The sequence below is a fragment of the Mus caroli genome, chromosome 1, assembly GCF_900094665.2.
Source record: "Mus caroli chromosome 1, CAROLI_EIJ_v1.1, whole genome shotgun sequence".
NCBI lineage: Eukaryota > Metazoa > Chordata > Mammalia > Rodentia > Muridae > Mus > Mus caroli.
Genome location: NC_034570.1, coordinates 44,002,766 through 44,018,912, shown reverse-complemented (window position 1 = coordinate 44,018,912; position 16,147 = coordinate 44,002,766).

Sequence of the window (16,147 nt, the reverse complement as noted above, 5' to 3'; positions counted from 1 at the left end):
ACTCACCAGCAGTCCCAAAATCCTGCGGCGGGGGTCGTGGGTAGCTGGCGGGTGTCAGGCAACCCTGCGCTCCCGCTACCCTGGAGCTGATCCGGCCGGATCTAGTTAATGGTTATTGAATGTGCCCACAGTAATTCTTTGGCAAGAGAAAACATTATTGTAAAGTCATATTTCTTCTCCTCCTGGCCGACCATTGGCCCACGTGGAATCTGCCGGCTGCTGGATGCTGTGGGGCTGGGCCGTGGGATACGCAGCTTTCCCTGAGTGGTGGTGGTACGGGAGGCTACCAGAAAGAGGGTGCCTTTGTAGGGAACTCAGGGGAGGGCCGTGCTCGCCATTGCCCCCATAAGCATCTGCCTTTCCCTGATGAGGGTGGCTGTATTTTTCCTGCTAGGACTCGGGGTGCTCTGCCACCCTCGCTTGGGCTTCTTGGCCTACAACAGATTGGGCTGCTTCAGTCTCTACGACCTGGGAGGAGGGCCAGCGGGCAAGTCCGAAATGGTGTTCGCCTCAAGCACAGTTTTAACATCCTATTAAGATAGCTGTGGTGCTAATAAAGAATTATAAGATAAATTCGTATATTTTAGAAAATCTATAACAAAAATTGTGTCTTAAGAACCCGACAAAGTGTCTGTTCCTGGTTCAAAACAGCAATTAATTTGGTTATTACAGAATATTAATATTTGATCTATTCATGCCATCATTTTAAATAAAATTGGCAATCATTATTCCAAAGATAAGCTAAAAAAATTGTTTTTATGCATGCTTCTGCATCTTCTATAAATTCATGCATGCATGCTTCCCAATTACTGTGTTTAAAAACAGCCCTTTTATGGGAGAAAATTATATGTGAATTGGATCACATGCTTATTTTGAGTTTTCTCCTGCTTCAGCACAGATAATTAAATTGCGTACTGTAGATGGCGTTTTAAAATGTTGAATAATCAAGCCTTAATTTGTATCTTTATATATATATATATTATATATAATATATATAATATATATATCAGAGCTTACAATTGCTTAAAATTGTTCATCCCTCAGATGCTATTAATTCTCAAGTTTGCAATTGCCTATGCAACTCATAAGAAAAAAATGGTGTTCTTTTAAGAAGAAGGGTTTTAGACAGTTAAGAATTTGTCCTGGGTTGCCTGGAAAAGACCCCCAGGATTTGCTTTTGTGTTATAGAGATTTGCAAAAAGCTTTAGATGATAAATTACAGATAGCTACTGAAAAGATACAAACTCAGGATCCTTATAATTATTTGGGTTTTAGACTTACTAATCAAGCTGTTTTTCTCCAGAAGATAGTTATTCACAGAGACAATTTAAGGACTTGGCATGATTTTCAAAAATTAGGTGATATTAATTTGCTTCGCCCCTATATAAAGCTTACTACATGGGAGTTGAAACCTTTATTTGATATTCTTAAAGGGAGTTCTGATCCTACCTCCCCTAGATCTTTAACCTCAGAAGGATTGCTGGCCTTACAACAAGTGGAAAAACCTATTGAAGAACAATTTGTCACTTATATAGATTACTCTTTGCCTTTACATCTGTTAATTTTTAATACAATTCATATGCCTACAGGATTGTTATGGCAAAAGTCTCCTCTAATGTGGATACATTCAAGGATTTCTCCTAAACAAATATCTTGCCATATTATGAAGCAGTAGCTCAGATGATTATTCTTGGAAGGAAGCAAGCACTAACTTATTTTGGCAAAGAGCCAGATATTATTGTTCAGCCTTACAGTGTAAGTCAAGACACTTGTCTGAAACAGCATAGTACAGATTGGTTGCTTGCTCAAATAGTGTTTAAAGGAACTATAGACAGCCACTACCCTCAAGATAGGTTGATAAAATATTTCAAATGTATATGAGGTAATATTTCCTAATATGACCTCTTTATAACCCTTACACAATGCTGTTCTGGTGTTTACTGATGACTCCTCTAAAGGGTGAGCTGGATATCTTCTAAATAATCAACAGGTAATCATAAAGACCTCTCAGCTCAATTAGCAGAATTAATTGCAGTACTGAATCTCTTTCAGTCTGTGAATGATGCTTTTAATATTTTTACTGATAGTTTATATTTTGAACAATTGGTACCTTATTGGAGACCTGTGGTATGGTCAACCCTAATCTGCCAGCAGGATCCTTGTTTTCACAATTGCAAAACATCATTCTTGCCTGAAAACACCCATTCTATATTGGCCACATATGATCTCATTCTGGACTTCGTGGACATTTAGCTGAAGGCAATGATTGCATCTACAGAGCCTAATAGGACAGGCCTTAATTTCAGATCCTGTTACTTTGGCCAAACATGATCATAAAAAATTTCATCTCTCTAGCCATACCTTAAGGCTCTGACATAAGATCACTAAGGAACAGGCAAGAATGATTGTAAAACAATGTCCTAAATGTATTACATTATCTCCAGTGCCACATTTAGGAATTAATCCACAAGGTCTTATGCCTAATCATATTTGGCAAATAGATGTAACTCATTATGCAGAATTTGGAAAATTAAAATATATACATGTTTGTATTGACACTTGTTCAGGGTTTCTTTTTGCTTCTCTGCCTCTAAAAATGTAATTGATCATTGCCTACAGGCCTCTAATGCTATAGAATTGCTTAAACTTATTAAGACAGATAATGGGCCATCCTATTCTACCAAAAATTTTACTTCATTTTGTAAGGAATTTGACATCAAACTGGAATTCCTTATAACCCCATGGGGCAAGGAATAGTTGAACATGCTTATTGCACTTTTAAAATGTGGCTATATAATCTGGTTCTTTATATATTCAAAATAGTAATGGTTTAAGATAATATTTTGGTATTTTTGGAGAATGTGCATGTTAAATTGTAAAAAATTTGCTCTTGGTGACCTCAGTTCCTACCTGTTTCCAAATAACGGTATAAATTCTTGAGGACCTATACTTAATCAATTGCTGCAAATGAATGCTCTTATTTCTGATTAATAAATAAATTATGCACATGTGACTATTAATAACTTTTCAAGCTTTCTAGTTACAACTGCTCTTCAAGAGAAACATTTGAAAGTATAATTAGTTTCTGTCCTTGTTATATTAAAACTGACTATAACAGTCAAGTATTTGAGATGTTTTGTCAACAATTAAATAATTCTCAAAGACAGGGTATTGTGGAACTTTAAAAACTCTTCTTCTTAAAAAACAAAGAAAGGGGGAAATTATATCCCCGTGCACACCATTTAATATATACCCCAAGGTCACCAAAGGCACATCTTGCTTTTGCTTTATTTGTACTAAATTTTTTGCAAACTGATGTTAAAAGTCAGTCTGCAGTGGATCGCCACTGGCATCCAGTTACTTCTAGTTCTTATGCCATGATAAAGTGGCAGGACCCATTAACTAAAAATTGGAAGGGTCCAGACCTGGTCCTAATCTGGGGAAGGGGCTCAGTCTGTGTTTTTTCACAAAAAAGAAGATGGAGCACAATGGCTGCCTGAAAGATTAGTTCGTCAACTGGACACAGATCCTGAATCTTCCAGTAAGTATGACTCTGACCTTGATTATAGCTAAAAATCCTCTTTAGCTGAAAAGTTAATATAAAGCACAGCCTCTTCTCCCAGAAAGTTACAGCCTTTCTGTGATTCTCAAAGTCACCTCCCCCACACCTGGAGCTCTAAGTCTAAGCTTGATCATTGCTAATTTGCAATTGAATGGAGTACCTGAACTTCCCCAAAGAAGCTTTTGTCCTGTTGCTTTTCACTGACTCAACTTTGTCTTTTAAGCAGGTCTCTCAATGCCCTTCAGCCTGACTGCAACAGGTGTGCAGCCTCACCTCCAACAGCTCAGGTGGCCGTTATTAATCTTCATTAGGAAGCATTCTAAGTACATATTGTGGCTTTGGTCTGAATTGGGAGTAAGGTGTGCTAATGAGGGCTGGACAGTCAAAGATGGGCACCCAGATCTCCGAACCATACCAATCTAACACAGAGGTACTTGCCAAAAGGCTGTGGCTGTTGATAATTCACCACAGAGCCATGTTTTATGTGAAATATAACACAAACTAGCTACACATAGCCTCCAAGAAGGAATTGGATGGTTCGGGAAGATCTAAGATTTCCTCAGACAGGCGCTGCCGCCAGCCACAGTAACTCGCAGACAGGACTGTAGAGCATAAATAACTTTTATGCCTCAGTCCAGCCGTTTTGTTTTTTGTTTTTTGTTTTTTTTTTAGTATTAATAACAGGGTGGAAATTACAACCTCCCCCAGCCTGAAGCAGGCTAAGCCAGACCTTGATCTTGCAGCCACTAAGGGGATTACCTAGGGTGGAGCCTTCCTCCCTAGATCACTCTATTGTTCAGCCACTGCTGCTGTTCCCCTTCAAGGTACTGCTACCTGCTGGGAGGCCAATGAGCTATTCTGGACTACACCCTATCCTGCAGCTGGTTCTAGGCTCCAAGAATGAATTGGCAGGAATGCCCTGCCCCCTATAAGTGCATTTGCCATTAAACATTTCAGCTTTGATCAGAATCTTGACTTAGCTCCATTTTTCTCTTGACCAGACCACCTAGTTTCCCCTCTCTTTTCAGCCCTAGCTTCCTCCCAGATGAAACCCGGTTCATGTTAGCCATGGGCTGGCTTCCAGCATATATATATATATATATACACTAGAGGGATATCTTATGATGATATAGTCCCTAAACTTGTTTAGACCACTCTCTGTTTCTTGTCTGCCATGAGCCAGCAATGCTCTTTTTCCATATTCACACTACAAGTATTAAATTTTACCTCTGCATAGGGGCCCAAATAAAGATGAACTGAGCCATAGAAAACATGTTCTGATAAAACAAATATCTCTTTTAAGTTGTTTCACAAGGTCTTCTCCCACTAGTATATTTCATTTCTTTTGAAGCATGATAATTTTAGATGTGCAATGGGATTTAAAATAAGCATTAAATATATTAGTATAAAGAGAAAAATTGGAGCGAATAGAACACTGAGGGATATTTTGTATATATTGAGGGCAATAATAACATATTATCAATATTTATATTATATACTTTACTGATCTAGGTACTATTCACTATATGCATGTAGTCTTTGCTTCAATTTCAATTAGTCATATTTATATTATTGCTGAATCATTTTCCAGAAATCTCTAATATTAAATAATTTCCTGTTAAAGAGGTATGAAAATAAACTTAAATTTGTAGTTACCATTACTTATAGGCTTATTGTGAAACAAGTAAATATATCTCATAGCTCCTTGAGTATCCAAAAAGTTATACATAGAGGCTAACTAACAATTGTCTTTAATCTGGTTTTATATCAGCATATTTAACAGTGTCTACAGCTGTTTAAAATACTCTCAAAATACAAATCTGAAGCATGATTCCAGCTTTATATACCTTACATTTGTATGTAGTATTACACACTTTACAAGCTCTGAAATTTTTGATTTGTATGTATTCCCTCTAACAAGGCCTCCATTTTTTCCTCTTGAAAAGTTATAACTGACAAATTAAACCTTAGCATATGGAAATTTATGGTAAATGTATATATTTTAGTTTATAAATTAACATGTTTGATAAGTATGTCTCATAATTTTATTTAAGCAAAGATAAACCTAAATGCACTCATTTTCAGGTTTTATAAATAACATAAAGCAAATCAAGACACAACCCTTAATCTGAATTAATTATATTAGTGTTCATTTATCAGGATTCAATGGAAGAAATGAAAATTCCTCTACATATTTCAGGTAGAAAATCTATGTAGTTCAAAAGGATGATTTACCAAACACTGAGTAGAGTGAAAGTCATGAAACCTCATACTAATTCTGAGATTTGATTACCACTTTTTCCTCTCTAGAAGACCAGTGTGCTATCCATTTCACGACAGAGCTAACTTGATTACCTCTCTTATTCATTCATTATGTCAGATGTAATGATGAGTCAGTGTATAGATCTGCAAAATAGATATTCTTTGGCTACATGAAATAAATGATTTTTGTCATATGGAGTTTTTAAATATCAGTTTTATAGTATTTGTTTAATAAAATATTTAGACTTGAGTATTCTAATATATTCCAAGTAGTCATTATGAATATCATATGTAGATAATGAAACTATTGCAGTGTTAATCAGTCTTGGGATTCCAACTTCACAATGTTTTGAAATGAACAAATGAATAAAGCTAATAATCCTTGTGGGTTTTTGGGGGTGGAGGGAGGTGTTTTGTTTTGTTTTGTTTTGTTTGTTTTGTTTTGTTTTGTTTTGTTTTGTTTTGTTATTTTCTATGTTATCCAGTGACTCTAAATGAACTCCTACTCAGCAGTCAGGACATTCTTTTGTGATTACATAAAAATCAAAAATCATCAAAAATCTTTTGAAATATTTAAAACAGTTTTCACTATATTGGAAAAAGTTTTCACAAATTGAAATAATATATATATGTATATATATGTAATATATATGTATATATGTATGTATATATGCCTGCATGCATTCTCTCAAAATAAATGAAGACTCTTAGTAAGTATATCACTTATATAGAATTTCAAAACCAAATTCTGCATCACAAATTATTTTATTGTCTTTATTTGTTGTGCTTTTTGTACACCTGTGTCCTTTCATGCATCATAGCATGTATGAAGGGCACAGGACAAATTATGAGAATCAATTCTCTACCTATCCAAAGAGCCATTTCACCAACCCTGTACACATTTTGATGACTTGCCTTGTGGAATTTCTTGAGGGTAGTAATATTACTGCAAAAACTGATACATATTAAGAAGAACAATAGGTTTTATAATTCAAATGACTTCAAAGAAGACATAAACACAGTCAGAAAGTACATATGACACAAACAATCTTTAAAAACAGCATAATTCAAGGTGTCTCACATGATACTCTGTTATGTGTAGTTGTAAGTAAAACTCAGGCTAAATCCTGCTATGCACCCACATCCCACATCAGTGGTTTAGTCCTCCCCCCCACAGCTAGGTCTATGTGGTTGTCTTGCCCTGGTTCCTGATACTTGCTTGCTAAGCTTACCAAACCAGTTCAACTTGAAATGCTTGGAGCTACCATTAGCATTTCTCAGGTCATCCACCTGTTGTGGCTAGCCTGCAGAACACCTACTGAAGTTCACTCATCTCTTAGCTCCATGAAATGAAAACACTAAAGACTTATACCAGCCAGATTTATATTGGTAAATCTTCAACACCAAAAGGCTGTTGCAAAGAACACACAGCTCAGTTAATATAAGTACAAGCTGCATGCCTAGATTGGCTAAGCAAACCCGACACTACTCTATTGCCCAGCTATAAAATCTCTAGTTACTTGCAGATACTCCAGGCCACGTGGTCTGCTCCATCTTCAACCTCTTCTTCCATCTTCTCCATCTGTCTTCCATCTCTTCTCCTCCTTCTCTCCCGTCTCTAAAAATTTCAGCTCAACTTTTTCCTTCCACTGCCCAATCACAGGCTTTAGCCTTTATTTGACTAATTAAAATTTTACCTGGCATCCCCTTAGTCTTATTGGGGCACCCCTCTTAAGGGAGCAAAATTAGCTGTGGGGCAACGGGCTACACACAGACACCCTAGTCTCCAGTTCAGCTGAGGTCTTGAACCTGGGTAATACCCAGTGGTGGTAATTTTCATTTACATGTGACAGAAGGTGTTCCCTCCTGTCTCCTGGACCCCTGACTACTGTGGAAGTTACTGCCCCCAAATCCCCAACAGAAGAGGCATGGCTATCAGCCACATAAGAACAGCACCAAGCCTTCCCACATGCAAATAAAGTTTCCCCAAAATATCAGTACAAGCCAATGAAAGGTACCTGCTGTTAAACCTTGAACCATCCCCAGAAGTGTATATAAATCCATCCAGGGAATTAAAGGTATGCGAGAACTATTTCTTCATCTGATTCTTTTTGTTCCAAGAGCTGTATGTAACACTTGGGAAGAGATCTTCTCTCCCTCTCTCCCTAAGAGCCACCTGAGGTCCTGCTGCACTCCTCACTGGGCTAGCCCTACCTGAGACCTGGAAGGTGTGGTAGAGACTTCATCTTCTTGGCTGCACTCACTTCCCTTCACTGGAACCCTCCCACCCAGCCTGGTCAGAGATCTCCTTGAAAAACCTCTGGTACTCAGGCCCACAATTAGCATCAAAATACAAACAGCAATCCACAACAATATTCTCCTTAAAAAAAATATTTCCTAAAACATTCAGCAGTTTTCCATGAAAACAAATAGTACAATATCTTTCCATTCAGTGAAAACCATGTTTATAAATCTTTAAAGAATAAAAGCATTTTATTCTCTGCTATGCAATCAACACCACATCCCATAGTAATAAGTTCAAGCAGCTGCATTCTCATTGTTGTGTGCTCACTTGATGTTGAATAACTCATCTAAGTTAAAAATAATGTGTGCATCTGGTTTAAAGACGTTCTTTTTAAAACTTATTCTTCTCTCATATATTGCATGCCAACTGCAGTTTCCTCTCCCTTCCCTCCAAATACAACATAACAAGCTACAATAAGATCAGGTACATATTTTCACATATAGGATGGATGAGGCAATCCAGTAAATGGAAAAAAAAAAAAAAACCTCCCAAAGCAGACAAAAGAGTTAGGATAATCCCCTGCTCCCACTTTTAGGAATCCCAAAAGAACACCAAACTATACAACCTCTGCACAAATGCAGAGGAAGTAAGTCAGACCCATACTAGGTCGGACCCACAGGCTGTTTGATCTCTGTGAACTCACTTGAGTTCCAGTCTGTATTGCTTTTTATGTTTTGTATTCTTCTGGTATCCTCAATCGCTCTGGCTCATCCAATCCTTTCTCCCTGTCCTATACAGAACTCCCCAAGCTCCACTTAATTTGGCTGTGAGGCTCTACATCTGTTCCCATCCGTTGCTGGATTAATTCTATCTGGTCTTCTCAATGGCAATTCTAGGTTCAAGTCCCAGCATATCATGCAAGTACAACAAACTAGATTGGAGGTTTTGTGGATGGATTGGTTTACCAATCCTTCCACTTGAGGTTTTGCCTGGTTTCTGAAGATGGCCTGTTCAGGCTCTATATCCTACATTACTAGGAGTTACCTAGTGTCACCCTTGTAGATTCCTTGGAGAATTCATTGCATTATTAGGTTTCTACCTAACTCTCAAAATGCCCTAAATGCTAGTCATCTCTTCCAGTATTGACCTCCATCCCCTGCACATGGTCCCTCGTGTTCCCATCCCTACCTGCCCCAAGTCTACCCATGAAATCCATTGTATCTCCCCTCCCAAAGGAGGATTCTTGTGTCCTTTCTTTAATCCTCATTGTTACTTAGCCTTAAAGACATTCATTTAAAATAACTTTTGTATATTTTATATACCTTTAATCATAACATATAATGACATCATAATATGTAGTTATAAAGCATTCAGTGTTTCTTCTTGCTAAATACTGTATCACAACCAATATAACTTTAAAGTGAAAACATGTTCCTAATTCAAATGTAGTTTAAAGATTCTCCCAATGAAACTATTGATGGAAGTCTAAATGCATGACTTACTCTAGATAGCTTTCATGTAACTAAAGCATCATCTCTTGGGAACACAAACTGCTTCAAGGCAGTAAGATCAGTAATACTGTATGTGCTGCCTAAAGTGCCGAGCAGAACCGAAGTGCTGCATTTACTGAGCACTGCTCTTCCATCACACAGCACGTTTAAGAGCTCCTTTAGTGCTTCAGAGGCATTAACTAATCATTACACTCAATAACTTAGGGTTTTATCCCTTAAACACAAGTAAAGAAAGAAGGTAAGTGATTTTGCAAAGTCTGCATTATAAGTCAGGGTGAAGTCAATGCAGAAGCTTTTGTGTTTTTCATATGATTTAAGTGGCTAGACTTGTGTTTCCCAAAAAAGCTCTATGTAATGGGAATTACTGTTTGAAGCTAAGGGGAAGGGCCAGATAAGACAGTTGGGCAATTTTCAAAGCACATTTTAATTTATCTTATTAAGAAAGGATCTATCATCTGTCAGTAACATTTTATGGTGACTCATCCATATTCAATAAGAAATTTAGAAATTGGGAAGGTAGGCATCAGCAACATGGACAGCTAAAGTGTATCAAGGGTGTTAGAAATGTATTGCTGGCTTTGTGTGTGTGTGTGTGTGTGTGTGTGTGTGCGTTTAGTCACACACACAAAATGTATGCTAATAGTTTTAGAATAGAAGCAGATAGTTTCCTGTACTAGTCAAAGAGTTTTACAGTTGATTAGCATTGGTATTTAATGAAGTAAGAATGAACATCATGGCCACATTATTATATAAACGTCAGTTTCTAGTCAGTTATTTACCACCACATTATGATTTCTAACAGTTTTCTTGGCTGTCAAAAAAAATAAATAGTATTATTTGGGTCATACTGTCTTGGATGAATTTCAACATATTTCTCCTGTCATTGTTCCTACTTAGAGTATATCACCTCTAAGAATATTTGCTGTGTTGGACATTTTGCCTAAGGACTAATTTGTAGGACTCAATTTCCATCCATGTTACACTTTTTTGTTAGGTTGTATCAGATATAACATACATGACAAATGAAAAACTAATTTTTTGCCTTTTTTGCTATGCCTTAGGTTGGACATTAATACTGTCTGGAGATAACTTGATCAGAAGTCACATAATTAGCATACATTTATGATTAAAGCACTTCTGTTTAATTTCTATGGACTTTCCATTACAAATTTGAAAATTATGATGACAATAACTACAAACACACAGATATATTTATAGTTCTATGAATATGAAATGTGATATACATATATTTAAAATTTGAAAATATTACTTAGCAAAAAATAGATTACTTATCCTGTGGAAGTTTTAGGTAATTTAATCTTATTTACCCTGTACATTTTAGTTAATAACCGTATACTTTCTAAAACTAACTCAAAATTGTGTCTAATCAATTAAAAAACCCAGACTGAAAGCACCAATTTTGTTATTTAATTACCACGAAAAATTAACCATTTTAACCTTTCCAAATTATTGACCTGAGTAAATTTTGAAAACTCTAACTACACTGTCTCCAAGTCATTTCAAATCTAAAAGTTCTTTGATTGACAGACATACGTGATTTAGAGCTGAATAGGAATTTCAACATTTCAGTTAAATCAGTGTTGCAAAATTAGATGAATATAGGATACATCATTGTATTTGGTCTTCTTTTTATTTTACACTTATTTTTTCATACATTACATCTTGACAACAGCCTCCCCCCCTTACTTGGTTCCTACCAGCCTCCTCTGAGCTACTCTCAACAGCAAATCTCCTTGTCCTCCATTTCTCTTCAAAACAAAAGAAAACAAAAACAAAACAAAACCAACCAAACAAACAAAAACAGTCTCCCAGGAATATCAACTAGGCATAAAAGGTTACAAGGCTAGACACAAACTCTCCTATCAAGGCAAGATGAGGCAAACTAGTAGGCAGACATATTGGTATAAAGGAATATGTTTATTTTCAAAATACTGTTAATATTTCTGTGCAATATGAATTAGTGTGTTAATGTCTAAGGGGGTGCCTATGTTTTGCTAGCTAGTACCATAGCACTAGAAAAAAAACTGAATTCTTAGACTATTAGGTTTCTTTAAATGTTTGGAGGATTTGGCTTCTAAACTATGTTAAATCATCATCAGTAGTAGCAGAAAAAAGTATTCTCTTGGGATAATACTCATGTTTGGAGAACTTTCTAGTTATAATGGGTAAATATCATGGGTACTCAAGCATAGAGAAATTGTATAACTATAAATCATGAGGTCTGAAAAGAATCAAGGAATTATTTGTGTGTGCTTGCATACTTTATATTGGACTCTCACTGCATTCTATGTGATTGTTCAGAAAAAATATTTAAAATTTTGATTAATAATTATGATAACAGTATGTTAGCTATAAAAATTTTGTGTGTTGGAAAGGTAAACAGAAGACTTTCACATTAGTTCCATGAATAAATGGTTATCACTATTGTTATCTTTACATATATCTGACATAACTCAACTGATTAGGTAATGATGTGCTAGTGTATTAGTTTCAAAATTTACAAGAGTATGCTTCTCCATGGAAAAAAATAAAGTCAATTATTGAATGCATTGTTAATTCATAATGTGAATAAACAAAATAATGATAAATATATGCTCAATAATATCAGCTTTACAATATTTATTTTTCAAGTTTTACATTTTTACTGAAAGATATTGGAAAAAAGCAACCTTCAACTCTGAAACAAAGAGCAAGCAAACATGCACATTGTTTTCTGTAAAAGGTGATAAACCAAACTGAGGCGATGGCTTAATAAGTTTAGATATCTACCAGCAAAACTGATCACCTAAGTTCAGTTCCCTGACCTACCTGATGGAACCAACCACTAACCCCCTCTTGTTGTCCTCTGATCTATAATTGCTGGCCTGCTCAATCACTCAAAATAAACATATAAATAAATATTTTAAAATGTGATGGGTTAGCAATGCATAGTGATGAATGCCTCTAATCTTAGTACTTGGACAGCTGAAGTACCCAGGTCTCTGTGAGTCTCCCAAAAACCAAAAAACCCAATCAAAAAATAGAATTGAACAGAGTATAACAGAGGAATTTCAAATGCCAGACAAGAACTTAAAGAAATATTCAAAGCCCTTAGGGATCAGGAAAATGCAAATCAAAGTGACCCTGAGATTCCACTTTGCACAAAATCAAAAAGGTTAAGATTAAAACCTCAGGCCATACCACATGTTGGTGAAGATGTGGAAAAAAGAGTAACACTCCTCCATTGCAAACTGGTGCAATAACTCTGAAAATCAATTTGAAGGTTCCTCAGAAAATAGGAAATAGATGTACCTGAAGACCCAGCTATACCAATCTTGGGTATGTACCCAGAAGATGACCTACCATGCTTCAGAGGCAACTGTTTCATTATGTTCATAGCAGCCTTATTTGTGATAACAAAAAGTTAGACACAACCCAGATGTCCCACAACAGAAGAATGGATACAGAAAAATGTATTCATTTACACAATGGAATACTACTCAGCTATGAAGAATGAAGACATCATGAGTTTTGCCACCAAAAGGGTGGAAGTAGAACATATCATCCAGAGTGAGATAACTCAGACCCAAAAGGACATGCATAATTTGTACTCACTAAAAAGTAAATATTATCCAAAAAGGTACAGAACGCCCAGGATACAATCCACATAACTCAAGAAGGTTAATGAGCTGGAGGACCCAAGTGAGAATGCCTCAATCCCACTTGGGAGGGAGAAGAAAGCAATCATGGAGGGCAGAGAGAGGGAGATACCTGGGAATGGGGACAGGGAGGGGATAATAGGAACAGGATCAGGTATTGTGTCAGGGAAGAGTAGTAAAGCCTTGAGGGCCAACAGAAAGATGAAAAACAGGCTATCTCAGAAGGTGGGAGGTTGGGAGAACCTCTAAAATGTACCAGTGACTTATGATGGAACACAGCCTCAAGACTCAATGGGAGGGACCTTAGATGAAAAGCCCATAGTGGGGATAGGGAACTTGTCCATCTCCATTTGAAAGCATCTCCAGCATCAAGTGAAGAGATGGGTTTGCCACCCCACAATCTAAATTTCTGACTCAGATTGTCTTTCTGAAAGAACTGCAGAGACAAAAATGGAGAAGAAATTGATGCAAAGTAGGTTCAGTGGCTGACCTAAATTTCGATCTAGCTCAAGAGGAGGCTCCAAGGCCTGACACTATTACTGTTGCTATGGTGTACCTACAGACAGGAACCTAGCAAGGCTGCCCTTTGAGAGGCCCAACAAGCAGCTAAAAGAGCCAGATGCAGAAACTCATACCCAACAAATGGACAGAAGCTGGGGACCCCTGTGGTTGAATTATGGAAAAGATAGAAGAAGCTGAGGAGGAGAGCAATCCCATAGGAAGACCATCAATCTCAACTTACTGGGACCCTGAGATATCTCAGACACCGAGCCACCAACCAGGCAGCATACAATAGCTGATATGAGGTTCAGTGAGAAAAGATGCACCTAACCCTCAAAAGACTTGATGCCCCAGGGAGTGGGGAAGTCTGCTGGGATGGGGGTTGATGTGGAGACAAACTCTTGGAGATGAGATGGGGAGGATGAATGGGATGAGAAAGAGTTAGAAGGCAGACAGGGGGGGATAAAGACTGGTTGTAGACAAAATGATTAAAGAATTTTTTTTTTTTAAAAAAAGAACAAAAGTAAAAAAACACAGTGTTGGGTGTAGAGAAAGGTGGGGGTGGGCCTTGGAGTTGGTGTGTGTGTGTGTGTGAGGGGAAAATGAACACAATTAAAATACATTTTATAAAATCTTCAAAGAATTCATAAAATGTTATTTAAAAATTACAAGAAGCTTATAGATTACCATTTACAGTGGGACAGAAAAGAACATACTCCTACTACATAATAATTAAAACAAAAAATTTAAAGTACAAAAAGAATATTAAAAGCAGCAAGGGAAAGGCCAAATAACATACAAAGGCAGCCCTATCACAATTACACCCAACTTCTCAACAGGGACTCTAAAAGCCAGAAGGGACTAAACCTCTAAAAAATCACAGATGTGAACCTAGTCTATTATACCAAGCAAAACTCTCAGTTAACATAGATGATGAAAATGAGATGTTTCAAGAAAAATTCAACTTTAATATATTAATCTATCCACAAATTCATCTTTACAGAAAACACTAGAAGGAATATTTCAATTCTATAAGGACAACTGCATCAAAGAAAACATAGGAAAAAAGTAATTCCATACCAGATAAAATGAGGGAAGTATGAATTCTCTCTCTCTCTCTCTCTCTCTCATATACACATATATACACAGACAAACACACACACATGGAGCAATAACACCAACAACAAAATAACAGTAAATAAAAAAATATCACTGTTCATCCCCAGGCAAATGGTTGGACTTGGAAGGCATTATCCTGAGTGAGGTAACCTAATCACAAAAGAACTCACATGATATGTACTCACTGATAAGTGGATATTAGCCCAGAGACTTAGAATATCCAAGATATAAGATACAATTTGTAAAACAAATGAAACTCAAGAAGAACGAAACCAAAGTGTGGACACTTTGCCCCTTCCTAGAATTGGGAATAAAACACCCATGGAAGGAGTTACAGAGATAAAGTTTAGAGCTGAGATGAAAGGCTGGACCATCTAGAGACTGCCATACCTGGGGATCCATCCAATAATCAGCCTCCAAACTCTGACACCATTGCATACACTAGCAAGATTTTGCTGAAAGGACCCAGATATAGCTGTCTCTTGTGAGACTATGCCGGGGCCTAGCAAACACAGAAGTGGATGATCACAGTCAGCTATTGGATGGACCACACGGCCCCCAATGGAGAAGCTAGAGAAAGTACCCAAGGAGTTAAAGGGATCTGCAACCCTATAGGTGAAACAACAATATGAACTAACCAGTACCTTCTGGAGCTCGTGTCTCTAGCAGCATATTTATCAGAAGATGGCCTAGTCGGCCATCAGTGGAAAGAGAGGCCCATTGGTCTTGAAAACTTTATATGCCTTTGTACAGGGGAATGCCAGGGCCAAGAAGTGGGAGTGGGGGGCGGGGGAAGGAGAGTGAGAGCATGTGGGGGACTTTTGGGATAGCTTTGGAAATGTAAACGAAGAAAATCCCCAATTTTTTAAAAAAAGGAAAAAAATCACTTTTCATTAATTAATACCTCTAAACATCAATAAAGTCAATTCTTCAATAAAAAGACACAGGTTAACCGAATGGATGTAAAGCCAGGATCCATCATTCTGCTGCATGCAAGAAACATACCTATCAATAAAGATTACCTTAGGTAAAGGCATGACAAAATGTTTTCCAACTAAATGAATGCAAGAAGAAAGCTGGAGTAGCCATTGTAGTATCCAGTCAATAGGACTTTCAATTAAGACAGGAAGGCTACTTCCTAGTCATCAAAGGAAAAAAAAAATCTATCAAGATGATATTCCAGTTCTGAATATCTATGCCCCAAATGCAAGGATACCCACATTTGTAGAAGAAACATTTCTAACGCTTAATTCAACACTGAACCCCACACATTAAGTTTGGGAGACTT